Raw genomic sequence first — 7,325 nt, 5'->3', positions numbered from 1 at the left:
CTTGCACAGGTTGTAGGGCTACTTGTTTGGCTACCTTATCTGCTAGAGCATTTCCCGCTGATATAGGATTGTCTGGGGTTTGGTGGCCCCTGCAATGAATGATGGCAACTTTCTGTGGAAGCCTGGCAGCTTGAAGGAGTTTGCTGATGAGAGAGCCATTTATGACAGGAGTGATTTTTGCAGTTAGGAAACCTCGTTCTTTCCAGATGCACAAGTGTGAGTGCACTATGTGGAACGCATAAGGAGAATTTGAATATATGTTGATCTGTTGTCTGGCTGCTAGAGTGAGAGCTCAAGTGAGGGTGATGAGTTCAGTTTTTTGGGAGGTGGTGCCTAGGAGGAGCAGATTGGTTTTAAGAGTGTGTGTGGGGGGTGACACTATAGTATAGCCAGCATGCCGGCATTCTTGATATAGGAAGGAACTGCCATCTACAAACCAAGTAAAGGAAGCATCTGGAAGGGATTAGTCTGTTAGGTTTGGAAAATGATAAGAAAGTTTTGAAACAGTGTTCACACAGAAGTGTGTAGGGTCTTGGGCGGTTGTAGCTTCAGGTAAGAGCATGACCAGGTTTAGACGGGAACTGATTAGCATGGTGATGTGAGGCGTTTCTGTGAATATACAGTTGGAGGAGCTGTGGGGCAGAGATGAGACTTAGTACACTGCAGTGAGCTAGCATGTCTTTGAAGTTATGGGTTGAATAAACTGTTAGGTTGGCATGGAGAGATGGTTTTAGGTTTTCAAGGGTGAGGACAGCAGCAGCCACCAATGCTCGGGCATCGGCAGGCCATCTGAGAACTGTGGCTTCAAGCTGTTTAGAGAGGTAGGTGACAACCTGGAGGGTGGGTCCCTTACACTGGGTTAGAGCACCTAGTGCGACTCCACGCGTTCTTCGGTATCGAGGGAGAAAGGTTTGGTGAGGTCTGGGAGAGTGAGGAGAGGGGCTGAGGTGACAGCCTTCTGGAGTAGATGGAAAGGTTGGGTAATAGGCTGTGCAGGGTTTGAAGGCTCACGGAGAGGACCTTTAGCGGCTTGGAATAATGGTTTGGCAAGTAGAGCGAAGGAGGGAACCCAGAGCCTAAAATATCCCACCAGTCCTAGAAAAGAGAATTTCTTGCTTAGTCTTGCTGAGGTGGGAGGGATTGGAGGAGAGATATGTGGTCAGTTGTGAGCCCTCAGGTTTTTGGGGTAAGAGCTAGGCCTAGATAGGTGACTGAGGGGGTGCATATTTGTGTCTTTCTTAGGGGAGACCCGATACCCCCGTTCTACCAAGAAGTTTAAAAGATAGATAGTATGGGCGTTGCAGTCTCTTTGAAAGGGGCTACACAGGAGCAGATCATCAACATATTGAAGGAGAGTGGACGGTTTTAGGGGTGAGGTACAGAGGTCGCGAGCAAGGGCCTGTCTGAAAAGATGGGGACTGTCTCTAAAACCTTGAGGTAGTATGCACCAAGTAAGCTGACATGAAAGGTGGGTATCAGGGTTTTCCCATGTAAAGACAAAGAGGTTTTGGGAATCAGGGTGTAAAGGAATTGCGAGAAAAAAAATCCTTTAGGTTTAGAACAGAAAAATGTGTGATATTAGAGGGAATTGCAAAAAATAAAATATATGGTTAGGAACTACTGGACATACTGGGAGTACAGCTTGGTTAATGAGCCTGAGGTCCTGGACTAAGTGATAAGTTCCATCTGACTTTTTTTCAGATAGAATTGGTGTGTTAAAATGGGAGTCTGTTAGGTAGAGTAGATGACTGGTGAAGAAGCAAGAAATGATAGGATTTAAGCCTATGAGAGCTGCTTGAGGGATAGGAAAACTGCTTCTGTGATAGGAACTGGGTGGGCTCTTTAAGGGTAATGTGGACGGAGGTGTGGTGTTTTGCGACTGAGGATGTGGAAGTATCGCAAACAGCAGGGTTAACTACAAATGGGGAATAAGGAAAGGTAGCATGTTTTAAGGTGGGAGGTTGGAGGAGAAGAAGAAAGTTGGAAGACCTGGAGAGGTCTGGGTTGATGCGTTGGATACTATGGGGAACATGGAAATGGAGAGTAGTGTGGAGTTTTGAAAGGATGTCTCTGCCTAGGAGCAAAGTTGGGCATGACAACAGGACTAAGAAAGAGTAAGTGAAGGAAAAGGTGTGCAGGGAGCAGAAAGGTGGAGGACGGGCTTGGTGGTTGGAGACTTGTCCATCAATTCCCACAACAGAGACTTCGGAGGACTTGGTGGATCCTGAAAAATTAGGTAAAGCAGAGTAGGTTGCCTGGGTATTAATTTAAAAAGACATACTGGCCTACCTGCCACCATCAGGGTTACCCTTATCTCAGGGGAAGAGATGGTAGTTGTGGGGCATCCGTTCCAGGACACTGTCAGTCTTCAGTGGCAAGGCCGACGAGATCTGAGTAGGAGATTTTGGCCGGCTCAGGAAGGGATGGGGGCGGTCCTTGTAGGGGCCATCCACAGTCTGACTTCCAGTGGGGTCTTCTGTAGAGGGGGCATGGCCTGGTGGGCTTACCTGGGTTTGGGCATTGTCTGGACCAGTGGCCTTCATTACTGCACTTGAAACAGGCACCAGGTGGAGGTAGATGGCTAGGAGGCTTCTGTGTGGAGCTGTGGCCCTGTGGACCTGCAGGACCCCTGATGGCAGAGGCAAGCATTTGAAACTCTTCCTATTTTTGTCGTTTACTTTCTTCATCACAATTGTTGAAGACTTTGAAGGCTAAATTAAGAAAGTCTCATTGTGGGGTTTGAGGGTGGTCGTCAAGCTTCTGAAGCTTGCACCGAATTTCAGGGGTGGATTGGGAGATGAACCGAAGGTTTAAGATAGTAGTTCCTTTTGGGCTGGCTGGCCTTAGGTTGGTATACTTTCTCATGGCTTCAGTTAAATGAGAGAGAAAAAGGGCTGGGTTTTCATCAGGACCTTGGGTGATTCCTGAAAGTTTTTCATAGTTGACTGCTTTAGGGTACCCTTTTTGAGTCCTCCTAGGAGACACACAATCATGTGGTCTCGATGGTGGTGTCCAGGGGCCCTGTCTTGATAATCCCAGTGGGATCCTGGTTAGGGACTACCTCTGCACCAGTAGGCTGGGCAGGAACTTGGTGATGAATTGTATCAGCATGTGCCTGAGCTAGGGTCCAGATATGGTCCTGGTCTTCTGGGGTGAGAGTGGAAGAAAGGATAATATAGAGGTCATGCCAAGTTAGTTCATAAGACTGAGTGAGGTACTGAAACTCTCTAACATAAAAGGTAGGGTCTTCTAGAAATGAACCAAGTCTTTTGTTAATTTGAGAGGTATCAGTGAGGGAGAAGGAACTTGAACTCTAACAATACCATCAATTCCTGCTACTTCCTGAAGGGGGCACTCTAGCACAGATGGCTGAAGTAAGGGTGGGGCATGGGCCAAAGATGGCGCCTGAGCCAGTATGGGCAGGAGAGAAGGAAGAACATGGAAGTGGTTCCTGCTGCGGGTTTGAAGGGGAAAGGGGGGTTGAGTTAACAGGCAGTGGAGGATAGACAGGGGAGTAAGCTGGCAGGATGGGTTTACAAGCATCAAGAGAGGGTGGTGGGGGAGGAAAATGGGTACAGGCAATACTAGAATTGCCCTGAAGAGGGGACAGTGTAGGAAAATAAGTAAATACTGCTTACTGGGAAGATGGCAGCTGGGAAGATGGTGGCTGAGAAAATCACAGCTGAGAAGATAAAGAGGAGGTTTGGGGGTTAAAAAAGACAGTTGAGAGGGAGAGGTAGGGGCTGGGAGGGGTGGACAGCAGTCAGCTGGATCTAATGAGGATAAAGAGGTGGGGTGGGGAGGTGAAAGGCAATCTGCACAGCGAGAATGAAGAAGGATTTGAATAGGTGAGCAAGAATTGCAGAGCTTGGGTTGTGATCTGAGTGCAAAAAGGCCTGGACATAAGGAATTTCTCCCCGTTTCTCCAGTCGTCAACAATAATTGCTTGAATCAGTTAAAATTGTAAAGTTGAATGAATGTTCCATTTGCGGACCATTTGGATCCGTTATCTAATTCATACTGTGGCCAGACTGAATTGCAAAAAAAAAAGACAAGGCACTTAGGGCGGATGTCTTGCCTGAGGCCTAAGGTTTGCAGGTTTTGATGAGACAGCCTAGAGGACTGTCCTTTGGAATAGGAGACTGGGCATTTCCCATAACGGGGGTAGGCTCCAGAGAACAGGGAAAAGGAGGGTGTCCTGGACAGCCAGAGGGAAACGATAAAAGGAGTGATGGTCACTGCTGCCTTTTTCATTCCCGGAACAGGATCAAATTACTTAGAGGCATCCCCCTAAGACCAGATGATCAGCGAGTGCCTGGCACACGCTGGAGTCTTTTTGAACCAGTGTTGGATTTTTGGACCAGAGAAACCAGTTAAGTGAGATAAGTGACCGATGTGCATGCACAAAGAGGCCAACTGGAGGCTGGGGAGCTTCCTTTGTCTGGCTGCTGTGGCCTGCTCTCCCAGGTGAAGCCGTAGGTCCCCGAGGGACATGGACCAAAGCCCCTCCTGGGTTTCGGCACCAGATGCAAGGCTCTTGTATTGGTTCGAACTCTGAGAGCACGCTAAAAGACAACACGAGGCAGTGTGGAGCAACGCATGTTTTAATAAGCACCTGGGTGAAGATGGGCTGAGACCTAAAATGGCGTCAGCCCAGAATGAGGATGGGGCAGGGGTTTTATAGTCCTCTGTAAGCAGGAAATTTCCCAGTCTGATGTGACTGCTATGTAGTACCCAGACAGCCTCCCTCTCGATCTTCAGGGAGTATGTGTCTTCTGGCCAGCTCTCTTCCTGCTTCTGCTATCTTGCTGACGCAGGTTGCTGGTGCAAGTGGCCTTGCGCCTTGGGACTGGGCCTGAGGAGGGAGGAGTTATTCATTCCTTTAAGCTTTCAGGCCCCAGGGAGAATCTTTCAGAAGACCACTAAAACCTGAGTCTGGCAAATCGGCAGTTGGAATGAACTTGCACAGGTAAAATTTCTCTTGAGAATTTTGCTGTGCCATTTCTAGAAGGTTCCATCTTGAAAGGCAACATCTACAGCATACCAATCTTCATTGCTTTGCTGGAATTTAAGGTTAAAGGTGGTGATTCACCATAATCATCTTAATGACTCTTACCAGTAATACAACAATTCTTTCCTTGAAGAAAAAAAAATTAGTTTATAACACAGGCGTTATGGGTTTCTTATGGTCATAATTGGATTCTAACATGTCAAAATATGGTAAACAGACATGTTGCTACTATTATTTAGAATGCTGATATAAACACTTTTTATAAAATGTCTTTCAGCCCAGTACCACCTTTGAAGTTATTTTCTTGAGATTTATTCTCTAGTGTAAAATGACTGGGTCAAAACAATATAAATATCAATAGTTACTACTAATTGTGTTCCTTTTATGTGTCAAACACACTCCAGATATTATCACTTTTATTCCTAAGACAGCCCTATGTAGTAGTTATTTTTTATTATCACATTTTGCCCACAGGCAAACTGAGACAAAGAAAAGCTGAATAAGGTCCCTATAGCAATAGAGAAAGTAAGTGTTAAAGATAGAACTGAAAACTAGTTTCTTCCACATGGCTCCAAAGACCATGCTTATTCCAGAACACACTACTGTTCACAAACATTGTGATCTCAAGACTCCTTTACACTCTTAAAAATCATTTAAGAGAGGTCAGCCATGGTGACTCACCCCTGTAATCCCAGCACTTTGAGAGGCTGAGGCGGGTGGATCACTTGAGGTTAGGAGCTCGAGACCAGCCTGGTCAACATGGTGAAACCTCATTTCCACTGAAAATAGAAAAATTAGCCAGTTGTGGTGGTGCACACCTGTAGTCCTAGCTAGTCAGGCGGCTGAGGCCGAAGAATCGCTTGAACCCAGCAGGTGGAGGTTGCAGTGAGCCGAGGTCACACCACGGCACTCCAGCCTGGGCCACAGAGCAAGACTCCATCTCGAGAAACAAAAAAAAAAACTTTAAAAAATTATTTAAGAGGAAAAGAAGAAATTCTAGAGAAGAAGAAATAAAAGTCAAATTAAAAGGCTATGTTCAATTATTAGTAATGAACAATTAGAGTTTGAAATTAGTAACACAATACCGTTTATATTAGCACCAAAACAATAAAATACTTTGGTATAAATCTAAATAAAATATGTTCAAGATTTATATGACAAAAGCTATAAAAGTTGGATAAGAAGTCCAGAAAGACCTAAATAAATGGAAAGATATTTCATGTGCATGGATAAGAAGACTCAATATTGTTAAAATATCATTTCTTCTCAATTTGATCTATAGCCTCAATGCAGTGCTACTCAAAAGCTCAGCAAGTTTAGTTTGTGAACATTAACAAACTTATTTTAAGATGACTGATAGAGAAAGGCAAAAGACACAATAGCCAATACATTGAAGAAGAAAAATAAAGTCAGAGAACTGACACTACCAGACATTAAGACTTACTACAAAGCTACAGTAATCAAGACAGTATGGTATTGTTAAAAGAACAGACAAATACATCAATAGAACAGAATATAGAGTCTAGAAATAGACTCATACAAATATAGTCAACTGATCTTTGACAAAAGAGCAAAGGCACTATGATGGAGAAAAGATAGTCTTCTCAGCAAATGATGCTAGAACAGGACATCCACATGCAAAATAATAATAAAAATAATAATCTAGACATAGACCTTACACCCTTCATAAAAATTAACATTGTTTATAGACCTAAATGTAAAATGCAAAATGATAAAACTCCTAGAAGATAATAAAGAAGAAAATCTAAGTTAATTTGAGCTAGTAATCACTTTTTAGACAAAACACCAAATGCACGGTTGATAAAAGAATAAAGGTAAACTGGACTTCTTTAAAATGAAAAAAAACTTCTGATCTGTAAAAGCCAATGTTCAGAGAATGAAAAGACAAGCCCCAGACTGGAAGTACATCTTTATAAAATACATTCTGATATAGGATTGATATCCAAAAAATATAAAAGAACTCTTAAAACTCAACAATAAGAAAACAAAGAACCCAATTAAAAATGGGCAAAAGGCCTACACACCTCATCAAACAAAATATACAGATGGCAAATAAGCATATGAAAATATATTCCATATAATATGTCATAAGGAAATTGCAAATTAAAACAATGAGATACCATTACATACCTGTTAGAGTGGCTAAACCCCAGAACACTGACAACACCAAATGCTGGCAAGAATGTGAAGCAACAAGAATTTTCATTCATTGTGAATGGAAATGCAAAATGATATAGCCACTTTGGCAGACAATTTGGCAATTTCTTAAAAACTAAACACACTCTTACCATAA

At 43.6% G+C, this 7,325-nt stretch overlaps 1 pseudogene; it reads right to left on the bottom strand.

Moving 5' to 3' along the window:
• Positions 1-2,310: 2,310 nt before the first annotated feature.
• Positions 2,311-5,002, bottom strand: LOC140712276 (transcription factor NF-E4 pseudogene; annotated as a pseudogene).
• Between the last annotated feature and the right edge of the window lie 2,323 nt (positions 5,003-7,325).

This window comes from Chlorocebus sabaeus, chromosome 8 (assembly GCF_047675955.1).
Source record: "Chlorocebus sabaeus isolate Y175 chromosome 8, mChlSab1.0.hap1, whole genome shotgun sequence".
Lineage (NCBI taxonomy): Eukaryota > Metazoa > Chordata > Mammalia > Primates > Cercopithecidae > Chlorocebus > Chlorocebus sabaeus.
The sequence above is the reverse complement of the archived record's forward strand: the minus strand, read 5'-3'. Positions and strand labels throughout refer to the sequence as shown.